This window comes from Erinaceus europaeus, chromosome 1 (genome assembly GCF_950295315.1).
Source record: "Erinaceus europaeus chromosome 1, mEriEur2.1, whole genome shotgun sequence".
Lineage (NCBI taxonomy): Eukaryota > Metazoa > Chordata > Mammalia > Eulipotyphla > Erinaceidae > Erinaceus > Erinaceus europaeus.
In genome coordinates, this window is record NC_080162.1 from 21,789,927 (window position 1) to 21,813,564 (window position 23,638).

The following is a 23,638-nucleotide window of genomic DNA, read 5'->3' on the forward strand; positions in this document are numbered from 1 at the left end:
GGGGAAGGGAAGACAGAGGGGGGAGAGAAAGATAGACACCTGCAGACCTGCTTCACTGCTTGTGAAGAGACCCCCCCCTGCAGGTGGGGAGCCAGGGGCTCAAACCGGGATCTTTAAGTTGTTCCTTGTGCTTTGTGCCACATGTGCTTAACCTGCTGCACTACCGCCCAATCTTCAAGTATTTTCTACTGACTGTGTCTAATGAGCCACTACATAAGAATAGGATGAAACCATATGGATATACATTCAACAGTGATCAACTCAAGGCCATTGTTAAATTCCATAACGCCACCTCTCCTTGGATTATTTGAAGTGAACAGTACATCTTTTCCTCTCATCCATAAATATTACAGTTTGTAGGGGGGAGAGATATAACTCAGTAGTAGAAAGCATGCATTACATATATATGGCCTGGATTTGATATCTGACACCCCTTCAAATATCTGTGGGAGCTATCGAGTGGTTTACCTGAGACAGTGTAACTAACATTCCTGGGGCTCTAGGCCCCCAGAAGGGAGCAATGCAGGGCAAGGGGACCAGTGCTAAGTGTCTCCTTTTCTCTCTTTCCCTCTGTATCTCTCTCTGTATGTACATATAGTTGGGTATATATTGCCTTCAATATAGAGAAATGAAAAGAAGAGGAGAAGAGAGGAGGGAAGAGGAGAGAGGGAGAGGAGAAAAGAGAAAGAAAAGAAGAGGCAACTAACGCCGGGAAGTTGTGAGCATGTGCTAGAGCCTGGCAGGGCTTGACCTGAGGAGTGTGTCTATCCTGTCAGTCTCTCTCTCTACCGAGAGGTTAAGCAAGGAGGAACAGGAGTAACCCCAAAGGTTTGCCCCATCTTATGAGACTCCCAGCCTCAAAAAGCACCTTGCATTCCTGATACTGTGGCCATTAGATAAAAAGAAAGGGGGAGATGTCGGGAAATTGTGAGGATGTGGTTGAGCTTGGCAGGGCTTGACTTGAGGGAATATCCATCCTCTCATCAGACTCCCTGCCTCACAAAGCACCCTGCATTCCTGATACTAATGCCTGCTCCCTTATTATCTACATAATCATTGTTTTGCCTGAAATATCCCCACCCATTCCATTCCTTTGATCTATCTTCTTTCTACCCTCAAGACCCTCCCTGCCTGCAGGGTTGTTAATCCTACCAGTTAAAACCCTTGCAACAGTTGCTAAGGGAGTTCCTTCTTTCCCAGGCACCTTTTGCCTTTTTCCGCCCCTTTCCAAACCATGTCAAGCCATTTCTGACTTGCCACTTCTGGGTCTGACCTTCAAAAGCCTGGGTTCCCTGATCAATAAAGAATCAAATTGGGAGTCGGGCTGTAGCGCAGCGGGTTAAGCGCAGGTGGCGCAAAGCACAAGGACTGGCATAAGGATCCCGGTTCGAACCCCGGCTCCCCACCTGCAGGGGAGTCGCTTCACAGGCGGTGAAGCAGGTCTGCAGGTGTCTATCTTTCTCTCCTCCTCTCTGTCTTCCCCTCCTCTCTCCATTTCTCTCTGTCCTATCCAACAACAACAACAACAATAATAACTACAACAATAAAACAACAAGGGCAACAAAAGCGAATAAATGAATAAAATAAATATTAAAAAAAAAAAAAAAAGAATTAAATTGCCTCGCCACCACAAGTCTGTTCCTGAGTCATCTCCCTCGAATCACTGAGTGATTATCAGCCCAGGCTTTCTCCAGAGAGTTCTCTCCAACCCAGAGGGTATGCGCCTGGGAAGAGGCACTCCCATGCTAGCCTGGCACACTAGGGGCAGTGGAGTCATACAGGCACTGAGCCCCAGTGTTAACCCTGAAAACACACAAGCTAGCCTTCAGTTTGTTTGTATCTGAACAGCAGGACTCAAAGAAAACAACATATAACCATGTTATCATTATCAAACTTGACAAAATGAATAATTTATTGTAATATTCTCAATTATTCAGCAACCCAAATTCTCTGATTATTACATAATTTTAAAAATGAATGGTAGACACACCTGCAGACCTTCTTCACCAACTGTGAAATGACCCCCCCTGCAGGTGGGGAGCCGGGGGCTCGAACTGGAATTCTTGAGCCAGTTCTTGTACTTTGCACCACATGCGCTTTACCCACTGTATTACCTTCTGGTCCCCTATTGTTTTATTTTTTAAATTTTTTTGTTATTAATAGTTTGTTAGAAGATTTTAAGATTTCAATGTATAGTTCCACACTACACCTACCACCAAAGTTCTGTATCCCCAACCTCCTACCTCCCAAAGATAACCATCATAGTTCTCACAACTCTTAGAAACAGGTTGCTTGCTTCTGCTTTGTTTGGATTTTTTTGTTTGCTTGTTTGTTTTTGGCAAGTTCATGTTAAATCAGATCTCTAGATTTCACATATGATGAAACCATCTGGCAGTTGTCTTTCTCCTCTTATTTCACTAAGTTCTATCCATTTTGTCCTAAAGGACACAATATAATCTTTTTTTGATTGCAGAGTAGTATTCCATGGAATAGCTATCCCATATCTTCTTTTTTTTTTTAATTTTTTTTTATATTTATTTTATTGATTTTTTTTCCTTTTGTTGCCCTTGTTGTTTTATTGTTGTAGTTATTATTGTTGTTGTTGTTGGATAGGACAGAGAGAAATGGAGAGAGGGAGGGGAAGACAGAGAGGAGGAGAGAAAGATAGACACCTGCAGACCTGCTTCACCGCCTGTGAAGCGACTCCCCTGCAGGTGGGGAGCTGGGGTTCGAACCGGATCCTTATGCCGGTCCTTGTGCTTTGTGCCACCTGCGCTTAACCCACTGCGCTACAGCCCGACTCCCCCCCATATCTTCTTTAATCAGTCATCTGTGAATGGGCATCTAGGCTACTTCCACTCTTTTGCTATTGTGAATAATGCAGTTATGAATATAGGGGTGTATGTGTCTCTTTTAATGAGTGTCTACTGAATAAATGCCCAAGAGTGATATTGCTGGATCATAAGCGATTCCATTTTTGTTTGATATATTCACTTTTATTTACTTATTTATTTATTTATTTATTTATTTATTTATTTATTTTTGCTACCTGGCTGATAACTGAGGTTCAGTGCCTATATGACAAATGCACCACTCCTGGTGGCCATTTTTTCCCCTTTCTTTGTCCTTCTTCCTTTTGTTGATATAGATGGAGAAACTGAAAAGAAAGAGGAAGCCAGAGGGAGAGAAAGACACTTGCAACACTCTTTCACTGCACAGTGAAGCTTTCCTTCACCTGTCCCCGACAGCAGGTGGAAACCAGAGGCTTCAACCTGACTCCTTGCACATGGTAATATGTACTCTCTACCAGGTGTGCCACTGTCCAGCCCCTACTGATATGATTTTTATATAAGTATTTTATATTTTATTTATTTATTAATGAGAAAGATGGGAGGAGAGAGAGAACCAAATATCACTCTGGTACGTGTGCTGCCAGGGTTTGAACTCGGGATCTAATGCTTGAGAGTCCAGTGCTTTATCCACTGTGCCATCTCCCTTACCACCTGATATGATTCTTAAGATTTGTTTAGTTTCTAGGTTCTCCCTCTATTTCCTTACCCCTTGAAATTTGTCTATCAGAATTTTTTCTTTTAACTAGGTAATTAACACAACGAATTCTTATGCCTGAGGAACTTGAGGTTCAATTGCCCACACCATAAGCCATAGCTAAGCAGTGCTCTGGTAAGAAGAAGAAGGAGGAGGAGGAGGAGAAGAAGAAGGAGAAGGAGAAAAAATATACTCTAAAAACTAGGTCATTTGTGTTCAGAACTTCATGGAGACTGGATTCTGTTGATTATTTCCCCATGATGTCATTACACATATTTTACTTTCTGTTACCTGTATTTCCTATAATTGACAATTATGATAGGGTTATGGCTCTCTCTCTCTTTCTTCAATAATTCTAAAATTGTATTTATTATTGGATAGAGATAGAGTAAAATTGAGAGGGGAGGGGGAGATAAAGAGGGAGAGAGACAGAGAGACACCTGTAGCTCTGCTTCCCCACTTGTGAAGCTTTCCTCCTGCAGGTGGATATCAGGGGCTTGAACCTGCACTGTAGTGCGTGCCCTTAACCAGGTGTGCCACTGCCTGGCCTATCTCTCTCTTCCCCCACCCTCTCTCCCTCCTTTTAAATTCAACATTTTTTCTTACTTTTCAACTTTTTTTTTTTTTACTTAGTTTTATGAGGAAAAGGGGGGAGAGAGAGATGCCAGCGTATCTCTCAACTTTGGCATTTGAGATACTAGGACTCAAGTCTGAGACTGTAAGCATGCAAATTCATTGCTCTGCTACTGTGTAATCTCCCTGGCTAGTGAGTTATTCATTTGTTATTGCCAGCAGGGTTATCACTGGGGCTCAGTTCATGCACCATGAATCCACAGCTTACAATGGCCTTTTTTTTTTTTCTTTGATAGAGGGTGAAACAGACAAGAACAAGAAAATTACAAAGAAAGAAAAAAAGACATTTTCTGGTAGGGTAGATAGCATAATGGTTATAAAAACATACGTTCATGCCTGAGACTTCAAAATCTCAATCCCCTGCACTACCATAAGCTAGAGCTGAGCAGTGCTCTGGAAAAAGAAAAGACAGGATGAAAGAGAGAAAGAAAGGAAGGAAAGAAGGAAGGAAGGAAGAAAGAAAGAAAGAAAGAAAGAAAGAAAGAAAGAAAGAAAGAAAGGCATTTGCAACACTACTACTCATGAAACTCCCCCCTGCTGGTGAAGACTGGGGACTTGAACCTAGGTCCTCATGATGCCTGGGAATGTGTGTACTCTCCTGGGACACACCCCCACCCAGTCCTAGTCTCTTTTTAATGTTAGGCTTGGTCTATGGGTTTGGGTGATAGCAGTCTGACCCCTTAAATACCAAATCTTCTGGCACATACTTTATATTATTATTATTACTACTGTCACCACCACCACCACCACCACCAGGGTTATTGCTGGGACTCAGTGCCTGCAATGATAAATCCACCACTCCCAGTGGCAAGTTTTTTTTTCTTTCTTTAAAATTTTAATCATTTTTATTCATTTTATTATTTAACAAGACAGAGAAATTGAGAGCAAAGAACAAGATGGAGAGGGAGAAAGAAATATATCTGCAGATCTGCTCCACCGCTCATTAAGTTTCCCCTCTGTGGGTAGGTAGCGGGGGTCTTGAAACTCGGTCCTTATGCATAGTAACATGAATGCTCAACGGGGTGTGCCACTGCCTGGCCCCCACCCCAGCAATTTTTCACTAATGTTTTCAGCAGTAGTCACTAATGATTATTGCCTGAAGCCTCCCCACATCTCAGATACAAGCCAAACTCTGCTGCATAGCTGCTGTTACCCTTCTGTCTATTATGCTCTGGCTCCCATGCTCACTTGCTTTTTCCAACCTCAAGGCCTTTATCTCTTGCTATCCCTCCTGCCTCTTCCCCTCTCAGCTTGAATGTTGCCTTCTCCGAGAAGAATGACCTGATTATTCCATTTAAATAAGTATCCCATTATCTTTCTCACAGCATCCTATTTACTTTCTTCAATCTATCAATATTTTACTAGTTCAGAGTTCTGCTGTTTTTTTTGTCTCCTCTAGCCTTCAAAGTCAGTTCCTGGAGAGCCAAGATACATCCTGTATTATTGAATACATTTCCCAAGTCTCTCCTCAGTGTCTACCCATAGAAAATGGTTCATTAAATAGTTGTTGACTACACACTTGGATTAAGGAGGAATGAAAGGAAAGATGGTGGATCCTGACACCAGAGCACAGGGTTCTGCTTTCAGTCATCATTACTAGCATTAAAAAACCTTTTCGAGGGTCCTTCTGGGAAGAACCTCATCATAGTATCTGCTGAGAGCCTGCAGCCCCAGACAGACAGCTGCAGCCCCTGCTGAGTCTCAAAATCAAATCTGAATTAGCCCAGAGGACTTAGAGAAATCTGCGGTTGTGGATGGATAGTGGAAACTGCCAAAACTTGCCCAACCTGTCTGCTTCCCTCTGGCCCTTCGCTTGGCCTTGCAGAACTGGTTAATGAGCTCATATTTCACAGTCTGCCCCTGGGTGGTGTTTGGGAGTGACTCTGCCCATCTCTATACCATTGGATGGCTCTGGTTATCAATCTCTAAACTTAATATTGTAGATTGTTTTTTATTTTCCTTATGGAGGAAGACTTTCTTCTTTCAGATATCTCCTCTGGGCTGGGGTGAGCTAGGCTAGAGGCAGGCAGGCTCCCACCCAACCTGGGCTCATCCCAGCAACCACAGAGCTCATTAAAACCCTGGATGCATGCTTTCTGGGACCTGCTAGCTGCCCTTGTGGCTATATTATACCTGTAAACATTTCATCCGCTGGACCCAATTAAACCATTCCCTTACTACTACTACTAGCGTTTGCCCTTCTTCCGTAGCCAGTCAGCAGCGTCAGGTTGAGCCTGATGGAAAGTTTCGAGACCTCCTTTGAATCTGGAGAGGTGGCAGTCGTTGACTATGTGGGTCATAGTCTGTCTGTAGCCGCAGGGGCAGTTCGAATCTCCATTCAATGTTATCTGGAAGTGGGGCCTTTGGAAAATTAAACCCTGATGACAAGCTCTCAGAAAATGGGATCAGCATCCTCATTCCTCCCATTATGTGAGGACACCGAAAAAGGTGGCCATATATGCGCTACAAGGTAGATTCTCACAAGACACCAAAGCTGTGCCATGACCTTGGACTTCTTGACCTCCAGAATTGTAAGAAATAAATATCTGTTGTTTATAAATCACCCAATCTATGGTACTTTGTCAGAGCAGGTCAGAAACTCTGAGACATCTCTATACCTCTGCAGGAAGTCATCATTCCCTTCTTAAAAACAGAGACTTATGGGAGTCGGGCTGTAGCGCAGTGGGTTAAGCGCACGTGGCACGAAGTGCAAGGACCAGCTGAAGGATCCCGGTTTGAGCTCCCAGCTCCCCACCTGAAGGGGAGTCGCTTCACATGCGGTGAAGCAGGTCTGCAGGTGTCTATCTTTCTCTCCCCCTCTCTGTCTTCCCCTCCTCTCTCCATTTCTCTATGTCCTAACAACAGCAACATCAATAACAACTACAACAACAGTAAAAACAAGGTCAACAAAAAGAAAATAAATATTAAAAAAAAAAAAAAAGCTTTCGACTCTCAAGCATGAGGTCCCGAGTTTGATCCCCGGCAACACATGTGTCAGAGTGATGTCTGGTTCTTTCACTCTCCTCCTATCTTTCTCATAAATAAATAAAATCTTTTAAAAAATTAAAAAAAACAAACAAACAGAGACTTAGGGGCTAGGATAGCTCAGTGCTGGATCTGCATGCCTAAGGCTCTAGAGGTTCCAAGTTCAGTCCCCGACAATATCATATGCCAGAGCTGAGCAACGTTCTTTTCCATGTTTTTCTCTCAATAAATAAATAAGAAAGACTGGGAAGACAGCATAGTGGGGTGGTTTTATAGAAAGATCATGGCACCTGAGGTACCAGAGATTACAGAGATTATAGTACAGTCCCTAGAACCAACCACCAGAAGCCAGAGTTGAGTCATGCTCTGGCAATCAGCACCATCACCATCATCTTAAAAAAGACCACTGGGCAGGACCCGGCGGTAGTGCAATGGGTTAAGCACACATGGCATGGAAGCGCAAGGACCTGCTTAAGGATCCTGGTTCGAGTCATCCTGTAGAGGGGTCACTTCACAAGTGGTGAAGCAGGTCTGCAGGTGTCTATCTTCCTCTCGCCCATTCTGTCTTCCCCTCCTCTCACCATTTCTCTCTGTCCTATCCAACAACAACACAGCAATGGCAACAATAACAACAAGGGCAACAAAACAGAGGAAATGGCCTCCAGGAGAAGTGGGTTCATAGTACAGGCACCGCGCCCCTGCGATAATTCCGAGGCGAAAAAAGAAAAAAAGGAAGAAGAAGAAGAAGAAGAAGGAGAAGGAGAAGGAGAAGGAGGAGAAGGAGAAGGAGGAGAAGAAAAAGACCACTGGGCTTAGGAAGGTGGCTAGGTGGCTAGGTGGCTAGGCGGTTAGGCGGTTAGGCGGTTAGGTGAAGTTCTGGGCTCAGTTCCTGACGCCACATGGCAGCAGCTGAGAGACTCCAAAGATGGCGGAGCAGTGATTTGCTCTTTCTTCCTCCTTCTCTTTGTCTCATTAAAAACAGAAAAATATTGGGTGGAGAGGTGGTAATTTGTATGGTGTGCATGAGACCTTGGATTTGATACCCGGCATTGCATTTTAAAGGGCGGGGCTGGGAGGTAGCTCATCTGTTAGACGTCATGCTTTCCTATGCTTGTGGCTCTGGGCTCAAGTCTTAGCACCGCATGGGGAGCACCACAGGTGACAGCAGGGGAACTCCATGGATGGTAGAGCAGTGCTATGATGCCTCTCTTTTTGTCACTCTCCCTCAAAAAGGAGAAAAGGAAAAGGAAAGAAAGAGAGAAAGAAGAAAAGAATAAAAAAATTGGGTCAGGGAGGACACAAAGCCCTGGTTTCACTTCCTGGTGCCTCATTAAAATAAACCAATAGGGGCTGGAGATAGCTTTTCTGTTAGAGATCACTCACCTTACTACATGCAGAGCCCAGGTTCAAGCCCTGGCACCACATAGGAACACCATAGCTATGGGGGGGGGGGACTGAGGGAAGGAGGCCTTAGCTAAGGATGGCAGAGCAGTGCTGTGAAGTGAGGGCTCTCCTGCTCTGTCTCTCTCCCCCTTGAACTGAAATTTTAAAAGAATGAAAAGTCAACCCAGGAGCAGTGGTACTACACATACACAACATCCTGACACTGCAAAACAAACAGACACTTAATTTCTGCCTGTGACCTAGGGGGAGGTCATGCCGTCTCTCTGCAAACCCGAGTACTCAGTAAGTTGACTCTAGCTGAGAAGGAGCTGCCATGAGAGTCAAGGAGGTGATGTGTGTCGAGAACATGAAGCAGTGCCGGGCATGCAGCACTCCGCCTGGGTTAGTCCAGCGGTAGCAGCACTGACTGTCTTCAACACATGGTGGGTGCGAGAGTAATAGCTTGAGAAGGTGTTGCTGAGGAGTTATTCTGATGCAGTCTCCGCCCCCAGGTTTTACTACGCCCGGCGAAATCCTAGCAGTGCCCCCTTCAACCATTCCTGGCCCCACACGTCACCCCTGGTTGTCGCCCAATAAAAAGCCCCCTCACCCCCCCCTCTCTCTGGGCTCTCAGCTCCCCCTCTCTCAGATCTCGCCCCCTGCTCTCCCCCCCGTGGTCAGGTAGTGGGGACGGCCATTGCCGGCTGGCCCCACGTGGTCTGAACCAAACCCCCCCCCCATCCTATAATAAAGATTTGTGTACCCCTTTGCTCTGGACGTCCACTCTCTTCTCCGCGGTGCAGCCCGACACCAGACCGCCACAACAACAAGAAAGCTCTGGGTCTGAGCTGCCCCTGCAAAGCTTGAAAGACATGTGTGAGAGAAACAGCACCAAAATGAATGACTGACACAGATGGCATCTAAGTAGCTCCGCGGGTTTGTGGCCCTACCACAAATAGCTTTGTGGTTATCGCCACCTGCTCGCCTATAATGGTGCCACATGGAGCCCAGCTCTCACAGTGGTGCCAGGGATTGAACCTAGGACTTTGGGACCTTAGGCATCAAGGTTTTCTTCCTTCTTTCCTTTCTTGTTAGCATGAAAGTCTTCATGCATAACTATTATGTTATCTACTGAGGCCCCTCCTCTCCATTTTCTTCTAGAAAATTCACCATCGTAGGGATGCATTGCAATTGCTCTGCATTTCACCATATTATGTGGACATACTGGAGATACAAGCTCCTTTGTGAAACCAAAGACAAAACATTGACTCCAAAGATGAACTATGTTTGACACAATGGACCCTACTTTGGGTTCCTGCACAAATCTGAGTCAAGTAACAGATACCGGGAATGGAGCTATTTCTTCTGTCCCTACAAGATTTGGGGGGAGAAAGTTAACCCTATAAGATATAACGTGTTTCATCTGGTTCCCCATTTATTCTTTTTAAATATTTATTTATTTATTCTCTTTTGTTGCCCGTGTTGTTTTATTGTTGTTGTTGTTGTTGATGATGTCTTTGTTGGATAGAACAGAAAGCAATGGAGAGAAGGAGGGGAAGGCAGAGAAGGGAGAGAAAGATAGACACCTGCAGACCTGCTTTGTGGCTTGTGAAACGACTCCCCTGAAAGTGGGGAGCCAGGGGCTCAAACTGGGATCCTTACACTGGTCCTTGTGCTTTGGTGCCCCATTTCTAATAGGATCTTCTTTTAGGAAAAGTTATGGTAAGCTTGTTTACATGTATGAGAAAAATGACTCATAAAAACTAAAGTGTTGAATTTCTTTTAGGTGTTTGTATTTCAAACAAAGTGAAAGCTTAGGAGCTAGGTGGTGAGTCACCTCAGAGCACACATTTTATCATGAATGAGGACCTGGCCCCTACTCCCTACTGCTGGGGAGGGGGAGTTTCTAATGTGGTAGAGCAGTGCTGTATCTCCTCTTCTGACAACATTTCTCTCCTTCTCTATCACTCTCTCTCTGTCTCTCACCCTCTATCAAGAAAAATGATGGTGGGAATAGTAGAGTGGTGCAAGCACTAAACCCCAGTGATAACCCTGGTGGCCAAAAAAAGAAACAAGCAAAAAAGAAAATGAATTTTTAAATATTAAAAAAAAAACAGAACTGTGTGGTGGCACATCTATAACACTAGTGCACATGTTACAGTGCACAAGGACCCAGGTTCAAGCCCCTGGTCCCCACCTGCAGGGGGAAAACTTCAGAGAGGTGAAGCAGGGCTGCAGGTGTCTCTCTGTCTCTCTCCCTTTCTCTATCTTTGAAATCTCAAAATTATTATTATTTTTAACCAGAGCATTGCTCAACTCTGGTGATGCAGAGGATTGAACCTGGACCCTTAGAGCCTCAGGCATGTGAGTCTTTTTGGCATAACCATTACGCTATGTCCCCTGATTATCTTTTATTATTTTTTAATTAGAACTCCTTTTTATTTTATTTACCTATATATTTTTACACTTTTAAAGAACATTTTTATTATTAATAGTAAGTCCCAAGATTGTAAGATTACAGTGTCTACCTCCACACCACATTCATCACCAAAGTTCAGTTTTGTTTTGTTTTCTTTCTTTTTTTTTTTTTGCCTCCAGGGTTATTGCTGAGGCTTGGTGCCTGCACTATGAATCCACTGCTCCTGGAGGCCACTTTTTCCCTTTTGTTGTCCTTGTTGCTTATCGTTGTTATTGTTATTATTGTTGTTGTTGTGATTGCTGTCATTGTTGGATAACACAGAAAGAAATAGAAAGAGGAGGGGAAGACAGGGCGGGGCAGGCGGGGATGGGGAGAAGGATGGAAAGATAGACGCCTGCAGACCCCCCCTGCAGGTGGGGAGCCTGGGTTCGAACTGAGATCCTTACATCAGTCCTTGTACTTTGTACCATGTGCGCTTAACCCGCTGTGATACCCCTTCAGTATTTTTTTATTTTCCCTTTTGTTGCCCTTGTTGTTTTTTATTGTTGTTGTAGTTATTATTGTTGTTATTGATGTCGTCATTGTTAGATGGGACAGAGAAAAATGAAGAAAGGAGGGGAAGACAGAGAGGGGGAGAGAAAGTAAAGCGATCCCCCCCTGCAGGTGGGGAGCCAGGGGCTTGAACCGGGATCGTTAAGCGCTTTGAGCGATGTGTGCTTAACCCTCTGTGCTACCGCTGGACTCCCAGTGTTTTTTGTTTTTTTTTTAAATCTCTCAGGCACCCAGTTGAAAAAGGAATCTTGGTAGATTTGGCCTGACTTGTTCTTAGGGGGCACTGACAGAGATTTCTAATCAGTGTGACGTTGTTTTCTTCTACATTTATTCATTTATTTTTGTATTTTATTTATTTATTAATGAGAAGGTTAGGAGGAGAGAGAAAGAACCAGACAACACTCTGGCATCTGTGCTGCTGGGGATTGAACTCAGGACCTCATGCTTGAGAGTCCATCACTTTATCCATTGCACTACCTCCCGGACCACTATTTATTTATTTTTAATTTCTTTATTGGGGAATTAATGTTTTACATTCAACAGTAAATACAATAGTTTGTACATGCATAACATTTCCCAGTTTTCCATATAACAATACAACCCCGACTAGGTCCTTTATCATCCTTCATGGACCTGTATTCTCCCCGCCCACCCCAGAGTCTTTTACTTTGGTGCAATATGCCAATCCAGTTCAGGTTCTGCTTGTGTTTTCTCTTCTGATCTTGTTTTTCAACTTCTGCCTGAGAATGAGATCATCCCATATTCATCCTTCTGTTTCTGACTTATTTCACTTAACATAAAATTTTTCAAGGTCCATCCAAGATTATTTATTTTTAACCAGAGTAGAGCTCAGCTCTGACTGATGGTGCTGGGGATTGAAATCCAGGCTTTGGAGCCTCAAGTGTTTAAGTCTTTTTTGCATAACTATTATGCTGTCTCCCCGTCCCTGTTTTCTTCTTGTTATTATTATTATATTATTTAAGCTGTGTGTATTATAAAACATTTCTGAGCACTGCAAAAGAATGAACATCACTGCAATCTCACACCCAGAAAAAAACCCATGTGGCTCATGTCAGTGAGGCTTCTGACCATGTGCCCCCAGTCCAAGGATTTTGGGTTGGAATGGACCGTTCCGATATTTCCAGCATCTCTTCAAGCCTGCACACAGGGGCCTTTCTGTTTTCCTCTCTTTGAAAGCCTGAACAGGAACAATCTAGATGTGTGGCCTTGGGGTATCCCTCACCAACAAGCAGATTGCATTCAACTACCCATTTCATGTGTGGCAAATTACAGGTACATTCTATACTTTACTCAGAGAATCCCCAAAGGGACAGAACTCCCACTGCCCATAGCTAGACCCAGCTCATTTGTGCACAAATTCCATGCTCTTCCTCCTTTTCCCATTTTGCTCTCCTGAGTTCTGCTTCCAAGTATCCCCTCTATACCTAAGCCCTATCTTAGCTTATACTTTCAGGTGAACCCAGAAAAAGATGTTACAGTGATCATCTCTCTGCATGTATTACATATGTAACAAGTTTATCCAATTTTCACAGAGAGGATCATACTACATGTATGTTCTAAAACATGCTACTTTTATTTTTGCTTCCGGGGTTATCACTGGTTCTTGGTACCTGCACTATGAATCCACTGCTCCTGGGAGCCATCTTTTTCTTATTGTTGCTGCTGCTGGATAGGACAGAGAGGAATTGAAAGAGGAGGGGAAGACAAAAAGGGGGAGAGAAAGACAGACACCTGCAGACCTGCTTCAATGCTTGTGAAGCAACACCCCTGCTGGTGGGGGGCCAGGGGCTAGAACCAGGATCCTTGTACTTCATACTACGTACGTTCAACCCAGTGTGCTACTGCCTAGCCCCCAACCTGATACTTTTTATTATTCACCATAGGCAGCAAACATAATTTCATGCCAATAGCTAAAGTCCCAAACACAGTTTTTTTTTTTAGAATTTCTTTATTGGGGAATTAATGTTTTATATTCGACAGTAAATACAATAGTTTGCACATGCATAACATTTCCCACTTTTCCATATAATGATACAGCCCCCCCACTAGGTCCTCTGTCATCGTTTTTTGGACCTGTGTTCTCCCCCCCACCCACCCCAGAGTCTTGTACTTTGGTGCGATACGCCATTTCCAGCTCAGATTCGACTCGTGTCAAACACAGTTTTAATGTCTGCATAGTATGCTGGTGCAGGCTGTGACATCATTTTGCTTAGTTTACTTAATTTATGGATAGCTAGACGGCTTCCAGTTTTGTACTGTGATGAGAATTTACATGCACAGATCTGTGCAAAAGTGCAGGATGGTCTCTCTAGAAAAAAAAAATCCTGATAGATGTGATTGCTTTATTGTCTCTCAAACGTTTACTGGGTGCTTGATAATTGATTCTGGAATGTTAATAGAGATTAATATTGATCTCAGCAGTATAAGGGGCTTTTCAAGTCTATCTTTCCTTTCTTTTTGAAAACTAAGACATTTACCCATCTTTAGTTTTCTGGTACTGCTTTCATTCTCTGTAATTTCCTCTGAGGCAGTGACTATATCTGCAAGTGTCTCAAGGTCTCGGGGATGTCATTTGTCTGTGTATTTTTAAGGTTGAGCTCATTCACTTTAGGTGATTCAATGCTTTCTTCCCACCACATATCTTGGGTTTCAATTTCTACCTTAATGCTCTGTTCCGTTATGTGAAGTAAAATTACCTGTGTTCTGCCTTTGCACATACCCTAAGTCTAGGTCAGATTCCTTCTTGTTATCCTTATTTAGACATTGAAAGCTTTGTGTTCTGTCTTTGCTTCTGAGCTTGGATAACCATGTTCTTAGAGATGTGTGAATCTTCCAGATCCATCTTGAGTTATGCATTCCTCATTGCTTCTTTTGTGTGTGCACTTTTCAAATCCAAGCTCATTGAAAGGCTACAAGTGCAGCCTCACAAGATGGTCACAAGAAAAGAGATAAAACTCTCTTTTCTTTCTTGCTAGCAGGATTTGCAATTGCTTAAAATTTCAAGAAACTGTGTCTCCCTGCAGTCACCTTCTCTTCCTGGTATAAATTTGCACAGTGCAGGCTTGTCTTATCTTATCCTCATAACCACCTTCTGAAGCCAGCTGAATAGAAGTTTGTCCTCAACAGGTGAATAAACAGTGGCACAGAGAGGTTTAGACACCACCTTAAAGATGTCCAGCAAACCAGAGGACTGGCTTTCAGTTTCTTAGCCTAAATATGGCTCCCCTTGGCAGACAGAGAACTAGGGACCACCTAGTAAGGTTGAAGCAAGCAGATACAAGTCCAGGGCCACTATCTGGAAATCACATCTATAGGTCCCTCTCCTTTCCCCCCAGGAAGAACTTGTCTGGAATTTTGCCTCCCTCACCAGCCCTATCCTTTTAAACAGGCGAAGTCAGCAGCAACTTCATTAAAGCTAAAAGCCAAGGTCCTTACCAGGTTTCAAAGGCTACTCCATCCAGCAAGAGGGGTGAAGGAGTCTGCTGTGTACATACTGACATAAAGGCACCTGGGGCTTTTTCTCCTTATTTAAAATTTTTATTAGTGATTCAATATTGATTTACAGAACTGCATGTCAGCAGGGGTATAATTCCCTACTGTTTCCAACACCAGAGTTCTGAATCCCAATCCCACCATTGCAAACTACCGTGGCTCTTCTCCCAAGGCTGCAGTATGGTTTAACTGTCATTTCTGCAACTATCTGTCTACATTTGTACATAATTGCTGGGGCTTTTTCTCTATCTCTGTCTCTGTTACACACACACACACACACACACACACACACACACAAACACACACACACACAGCGCGCTTGCACGCCATAGTGTTTGGCTTTGGACATCCAATGATGATAGACAGTCTAACCCTTTTCTGCCCCTTGGTGCACTGTTCCTGAGTCAGTATCCCACTCACCGCCCCCTGCCCTGGTCCCCAGGTTACTCACCCTCCATGCTGTCCTTTTCCACCCACTCCCGGACTGCCTGCGATGGAGGGCAGCAGTGGACACCTCCAGGCGGCTGCTTTCAGTTGCCCAGCCAGAATACCTGCGTCTTCGCTTTGCGAATCCAGTCCAGGGCCGGGGCTGGAGTGGGGGGCGTGCCCTGGAGCTGCAACCCCGGGCTGGGCTGGCTTTGCTCTCAGCTCCCAGGTTCCCAGGTTCCCAGGTTCCCAGACTCCCAGGCTTCCAGCCCCCCAGGCTCCCAGCCAGTCCCCCACCAGGTCTGAACACTCCAGCGCAACTCCAGCTGAAGCTGTCCCTGTCCGGGCTCTGCAGCTGGGCTGGGGGGAGGGGAGGACTGGGGGTGGGGGTCGCAAAGCTCCGTCACCATGGCACCCAGCACGCCTGTGCCTGTGCGGGTCGCAGCGCCCCCTGCCCACCACACCTCGCCAAACCAGGGCTCATCTCTGCTGCAGCTGCCTCCACAAGGGATGGAACACTACCCAAAGTAAGGAGCACGTCCCACGGCCCACTGCAGCCCTTGGCACCACTGGCCAGCAACTCCGTGCTCAGCATCTCAGCCTTGACCCCCAACTCAGTCTGAGCCTTAGACACCCAACCTGGTGTGCTCCCTTGAGAACTGATGAGAGGCAGTTGGGAATACACAGGGAGGTCACAGAAGGGACGCAGGACACCCCTGCCTCTCGTAAAGGTTCTGGGCTCTGCCAGGAGAGTGGGAACAGTGTGCCCTGTTCATGACGGCTGCGTCTGGAAATGACCATTGAGGCGCTGATCACAAGTTTATACACTGGACGAGTTCTTTGCACCAGAGTCTCACCTTCACCATTTGTAAAAATAAAATAAAACGAAGTAAAAGGTGTTTTTTTAAAATTATTTATTCATTCCCCTTTGTTGCCTTTGTTGTTTTATTGTTGTAGTTATTATTGTCATCGTTGTTGGAGAGGACAGAGAGAAATGGAGAGAGGAGGGGAAGAGAAAGATAGACACCTGCAGACCTGCTTCACTTGCTTGTGAAGCGACTCCCCTGCAGGTGGGGAGCCCCGGGCTGGAACTGGGATCCTTATGCCCGTCCTTGCGCTTTGCCACCTGTGCTACCGCCAACTCCCGAAGTAAAAGGTTTTAAGGGGGGAGTGGATGAGATTATGTCAAAGTTTCTGCCCAGCACATAGTAGATACTCAACAATCCTTTTGATCTGTGTGGGAGGCTACTTGTCTTCCACCATCCCAGCCTGACAGTCACCCAGGAGCTACCACCATAGGCTTTATTTATTTTATTAGTAACTTAATAACGATTAAACAAGACTGTAATATAACAGGGGTACCATTCCATACAGTTCTCAGCACCAGAGTTCTGTGTCCCATCCTCTCCACTGGAAGCTTCTCTACTCTTTACGCCTCTGGGAGTATGGACCAAAATTCTTTATGGGGTGCAGAAGGTGAAAGGTCTGGCTTCTATAGTCATTTCTCTGCTAGACATGGACACTGGCAGATCAATCCATATCCCAGCCTGTTTCTATCTTTCCCTAGTGGGGTAGGACTCTGGAGAGGTGAGACTTCATGACATTTTGGTGAGGTCATCTGCCCAGAGAAGTCAGGATTGGAATCATAGTAACATCTGCCACTTGGTGGCTGAAAGGCAGTAAGATATAAAGCAGTAAAAACTGTTAAATAAACAAGAACCCACAGGTAGGAGTAAAGCAGATAAAATTCAGGGTCTTTGAGTGGAAAGAAACTAGCAAGTTTACTTTGTAATTTTTGCCTGAGCCTGATAGCTAACCTACAAATGGACTAAAAATATTATCTGGGAGGATGGTGTCAGAGCTGAGTATTGGGCTACAAAGCTGGATCAGGGTAGAGAGTAGCTCCCAAACATGAAGAAAGTGTGTAAATACCATTAACTGTTAACTGCATCACAGGTTTTTGACACATGAATTAAAAACCCAGTTTCCAGGCCCTGGAAGAGACTTGGTAGTCTATTTCTTCCTATGTTGGGGTTCAAGGGCTTATTGGCTGGGGAACTCTGAGGAAACCTTTAGTGTTAGGCTTCTCCCTAGTCTCATTTCTCCTCATTCCTATCCTGCTCTGAGTGACTGGCAGAGTCTCAGAGTTGGAAGGGCCTTATAATCTGTTTCCACATCCTCCTGTGGTGTGTGTCCCACTCCACTGTTCCATTTCTGATCATGCCTCCACCCCAGGTTTTCCCCTCACTGCAGGGCTGAGGCTCTTCTCACCGCTGGCCCTCCGACACTGAGCCCTTCAGCCCAGCAGTTGCCATCTCCCCCAATTTACAGGTGGAGTCGCTGAGTTGGCTTTACCCAGTGCTACTCAGTCAGACAGTGGTGAGAGGGGTAGGGCACTGTCCTGAGCTCCTTGGACACTGGTTCTGCTGCCTCACACCCCACCCCTGCCCCTCCTCAAGGCTCTTGGCCCTCAGAAGGCACATCTGTGAAACTTTCAGTGCTACCACCCAGGGCACAGGATGATCCTCATTCTTCCCAAGGGGTGCCTTCACTTCTTTGAGGGCTTCCCATTCTGCCTGGGACATGAGAGATAGCTCATGTGGTAGGGCACACAGCCTACCATGAACACCCTGCCCCTGGGTTCAAGTCCCAAAACCACATGGGGGAACCACAACACCAGGGGAAGCTCCATGGATTATAGAGCAGTGCTGTGATTTCCCTCTCTCTCTCTCTCTCTCTCTCTGTGTGTGTGTGTGTGTGTGTGTGTGTGTGTGTCTTTCTCTAGTTATTGGAATTAGAGAGAAAGAAAAAGATGGCCCAGAAGTGGTGGTATTAAACATGTGTGAAGCTCTGGAACAGAAAAACTTAACCTGAAAAAAATATGTGTGTTCCTTACCACTCTGTCTGTTCTGGTCAAGCCTTTGCCCGACTCTTCATGTTCATGGGAGTTCCTCCGCATCACACCCACCCCAAGTCTGCAGTTCACACTCAGGGAGTCTTTTTCACAGGAAGTTTCATCCTGGAAAACTCATAACTATCTGAAAATCTAGGTGTTGGCGGTGGGCGTGTCTTGAGGACAGTGTATTGGGAAGGTCCTTGAAGCCAGAAGAGCCTCTTGTGCTGACTGAAATAAATATGGACACGTGCCTGTGTTCAGAGTGAGGAGGGAAATAGCTGAGAGTGAATTGGGACTTTGATTTTCTGGGAGGCAAGGAAGGAGGCTAAGGAGGACAATGACATGACCGCCATTCTTCTCAGAGGCTTGGCATTCTCACATCCTTCCTAGTCACAGGCTCTTGCTGCATGTGGATGGGATTCCCAGCCCTACAATAATTAAAAGTTAAAAGCTTTGGCTGGCTTTGACTGGGGTTTAGAAAAATGGGAAATGGTGGAGAGCCATGAGTCATTAAGGTAGTTACTTACCAACACTTGGCTGCATGTGTTCAAGTCCCCAGAGGAAGTGGCATGGAGAGTCCTAGGGAGAAGGTGAGCAGGCAAGGGCAGCAGAAACAGAGAGCTCAATTTCCTCCAGACACTCATTTAAATAACTTCCTATACACCCACAATCCCTTGTGGGTTTGCCTAAGTCCATCATATGCTTGTCAGGCTGACATCAGCCTTATGCTAATTACGTTCATGTCCCAACACAGTCCTGTGTTGGCTTCTCACACAAACTCCTTCTCTGAGTTGTCAGTGTGCTCTGAGGTACTTGAGAGTATTGGTAGGTGCCCAGGAGAAGTCTGGCAGGAAGCCTCAGAGTGCCCTGTGGGATACCTCCCTGGTGGTGGGAAAGCCATGAATCTCCTGTGGGAGACACAGTCTATCTCTTCCAGGCTGGAAGTGAACACCAACCTCTGGAGCAAGGAAGACCACTGGCATTGCTGCCATTTTGAAAAGATTCAGAATCTGCAGGTCAGAGGAGGGGGGGGGTCTCAGCCTTCTAGCGATATAACTCTTGCATGTATATCTGGGAAGGCTGCATCATCTGTGTGGTGGTGCTTGCTTGGGGAAGGAGGGACAGTCACCTTGAAAAGTGAGGAAAGCTGAAATCTAAACTGGGTCCATTTCTGAGAGCCCCATCTATCTCGCTCTACCAGCCTTAGAGGAGAATTACTTTCAGAACACTTCAAAATGCTTATTAGTGATCTCTCCCCAAGGAAGGAGGTCAGAGTTGTTATCTGCACTTATAAATGACATTCAGGGTTGTAAAAATTCACTCACCTCCACACCAGAGCTGACTGGCTGCACAGACAAGGAGCAGGCTGGGGGCTCCCACATACTAATAGACCAGTATCCAAACACCAGTAGGGCCCTAGAAAGAACCCAGGGCAGAAGCTAGGATGTATGATCATTCTTCCAGCCATTCCTATAATCCTGCACATCTGTAGGCTCCAAATGATATCTACACCAACTTCTCTGGAATTTAGTGTTCCCATCAGTAAAATGGGCCAGAAGCACTCTCTTACTCAGATGATCTGCCTTCTTTTCTGGAAAAAACAGATGTAAGGGGGCCGGCCAGTAGCACAGTGCATTAAGCAGGAAGCTTAACACATGGCAGGAAGCACAAGGACCGAGTAAATTTCCCAGTTCAAGCCCCAGGCTCCCCAGCAGCAGGAGGGTTGCTTCACAGGCGGAGAAGCAGGTCTGCAGGTATCTATCTTTTTCTCCTCCTCTCTATCTTCCCCTCCTCTCTCCATTTCTCTCTGTCCTGTCCAACAATGACAACAATAACAACAACAATAAGAACAACAACAACAACGATAAACAACCAGGGCAACAAAAGGGAAAACATAGTCCTCCTGGAGCAGTGGATTCATAGTGCAGGTACCCAGCCCCAGCAATAATCCTGGAGGCAGAAAAGAAAAGAAGAGAAGAGAAGAGGAAAGAAAAGAAAAGAGAAGAAAAGAGAAGAAGAGGAAAAAGAAAAGCCAGATGTAAGATCTCTCTTCCTGAGAGGGGCGGGGAGACTTTAGGGCTCAGGCGCACAGTGAAGAGCTCCAGTTGTCTGACTGGGGTCCTGTGCCCCGGTCTGTGGTATAAAGTCTTCTGGGATGGACAAGGGTTCAAACAGGTCTCCACAGGGTGAGAAAGAACACAAAGTTGGGAAGGTGCTAAGGTCTCTTGGGAAAAGATGAGTAAGTAGCCTGTTGGGGGTGAGGTGTGGTCTCTACAACCCACTTCCTGGACCCCAGAGTCCCATTCTAAGAGACAAAGACTTTCATCAGAAGGCCTGAAATTGAATTCCAGTTGCCCACACCAATGAGTATCTTACCTTGGCCAGGTTCTCTATTTATCCTAGTCCCCAGTGTCTTCATCTATATGATTAAAATAAAAGTAGCCACTCCCTAATCTGTGATGGGGATTAAATGAAAAAAAAAAAAGAATGGAAAACACTAGTTATAGTCACAGACACATGGTTATCTGAATATATATGTCATATTTTTAAAGATGTGGTACATTAAAAAATATTTTTATTTATTGGATAGAGACAGAAATAGAGGGGAAAGGGAGATATAGAGGAGAAAGAAAGGGAGGGAGAGGGGGAGGGGGAGGGAGGGGGGAGGGGGAGGGAGAGGGGGAGGCAGAGAGGGAGGGGGAAGCGAGGGGGAGGGGGAGGGGGAGGGAGAGGGAGAGGGAAAGAGAGTCCTGAAGCACTGTTTCACTGCTTGCAAGGCTTTCTTTCTGGCTTGAACCCCAGACCTTGTGCATTGCAACATTTGCACTCAACTGGGTGTGCCACCAAGTGGCCTCCTATGTTTATTTTTAACTTTTGCCTTTTTATTTTTTGGACCAGAGGACTATTCAGCTCTGGCTTTTCGTGGTGCTGGGGATCATATCCAGGACTCCTGGCATGCATGTATGCTACTGTTGAATTATTTTAACTTTTTTTTTTTTTTTTTTTTAAAAAAACTCCTCTATTTCTTTGTGCATCACTCTTTTCCTTCAAGGTTTAGAGGTTCCAGTCCGTTAGCAGAAACAGAGCAGATGATAAACTTGGTCCCAAGAATATTAACACCCTCCAAGGGGACTTTGTTATTAGGAATATTACTTAAAACCTAGAGATGGAGCCAAATGGTAACTATGCATGAAACAGTTTTTAACAAGCACACCCATGAGAATTGCCTCTGTGGCTTTGTTAGATCCCATTAATTAAGGGCACATACTCTGTGAAATTGCCCACACAATTACGGATTTGTGTCCAGTGAAAAAGAAAGTCAACTCCAAAATTGGCTACTACTGCTTAGTAGGACATTGACATATGTTATGTGTAAAAGCAGTTTTATTCCAACATTGCTTTGTTTGTTTGTTTGTTTCTTCATTAATTTTTATTAGTGACTTAATATTGATTTACTATTTACTAAGACTATTAAATAAAAAGTTATTTACACTCTTTATTCACCACCAAAGTTCTATGTCTCCATTCCCTGCAATTATAACCATTATAGTTCTCATAAAGTCTTTGAGACAGGTCGATTACTTTTTCTTTTCTTTCAAGTTCAGGTATTTTAAAATTATATGGGTGCAAAGCCATCTGATAGTTATTTTATTTAAATTTTTTTTATTTGTAAAAATGAAACACTGACAAAACCACAGGATAAGAGAGGTACAACTCCACACAATTCCCACCACCAGAACTCCATATCCCATCCCCTCCCCCTGATAGCTTTCCTATTCTTTAATCCCTCTGGGAGTATGGACCCAGGGTCATTATGGGGTGCAGAAGTTGGAAGGTCTGGCTTCTGTAATTGCTTCCCCACTGAACATGGTCATTGGCAGGTCGATACACACTCCCAGCCTGTCTTTCTCTTTCCCTAGTGGGGTGGGGCTTTGGGGAAGTGGAAGCTCCAGGATACATTGGTGGGGTTGTCTATCCAGGGAAGTCTGGTCAGCATCATGCTAGCATCTGGAACCTGGTGGTTGACAAGAAAGTTAACATACAAAGCCAAACAAATTGTTGACTATCTTTTTAAAAAAAAATTTATTTATATTTTAACACCATTCGTGTAGATTTTTAGTGTTCTGATATATAGCCTATTTATGGTGGTCTGTTTATAGGAGACCTTTCAGAACTTCTTTCAGGGCAGGCTTGATGATTGTTGATTCTTTCAACTGTTGCTTGTCTGAGAAGGCTTTTATGCCTCCATCTAGTCTGAATGACAGTCTAGCAGGACATAGTAGTCTTGGTTGAAAGCTTTTCTCATTGAGCACTCGAAAGATATCTTGCAATTATCTTCTGGCTTGTAGTGTTTGTGTGGAGAAGTCTGCTGCTAATCTTATGGGTTTTCCTCTGTAGATGACTCTTTGTTTTTCTCTTGCAGACTTCAGGATCCTTTCTTTATCCTTATTCCTTTCCATTTTAAATATGATCTGTCTTGGTGTCTTTAAGTCTGGGTTAATTCTGTTTGGGATCCTCTGGGCTTCTCAAACCTTTATGTCTTTTATGTTGTCTAGACTAGAGAAGTTCTCAGCTATTATGTCCTGAAGAATGCTTTCTTCCCCTCCCTCTCTTTCTTCCTCTGGTAAACCAATAATGCATATATTATTTCTTTTGAAGTCATCCCATAGGTCTCTGTTGTTGTTTTCAGTATCTCTTAATATCTTTTGAGATCTTTTTTTTAGTTGTCTCTAATTTGTCCTCTATCTTGCTAATTCTGTCTTCAGCCTCATTTATTCTATTCTCTCTCCCCTCTACTGTTTTCTGGAGTTCATCTATTTTGTTATCCTGTTCTGATACTATTTTAGCTTGTTCAGCTAGTTGTGTTCTTAGCTATTTCAGCTTTCAGCTCTCTAATAACCTTGAGATAGTGTTTTCTTCCAGAGTCTCATTTGTTGTTTCTGCATTTCTGATGAGAATTCTTTCAAACTCTTTACTGACTCCTGTGATTATTACCTTAACTAGTGTTTGATGTTGACCTCATTATTTTGTGCTTCAGCTTTTGGGGGCTTTTAGCTGAACTCTTGTCCTGGTTCATTTCTCCAATATTTATTCTTGTTGGTTTAACCATTCTATATAGTATGTTATGAGGTCCCTTTCTCAGTACTTTTCAAATTACTGATCACTCTTGCCTGGGTTGACTTGTGTCTAAGTAAGGTACTTACAGGGTTCACAGTTGTGGAAATTGACAGTTGTTTCAATATTATTTTAGTCCCTGAGTTGGAGCACAGTGTATTAAAAGCCTC

The 23,638-nt window shown here is 44.5% G+C and overlaps 1 protein-coding gene across 1 annotated transcript in view; it reads right to left on the minus strand.

Annotated features, from left to right (window-relative positions):
* The window catches only part of SAR1A (secretion associated Ras related GTPase 1A), a 140,902-nt gene that overhangs the window by 106,584 nt on the left and 10,680 nt on the right, over window positions 1-23,638 (minus strand). The window lies entirely within an intron of this gene.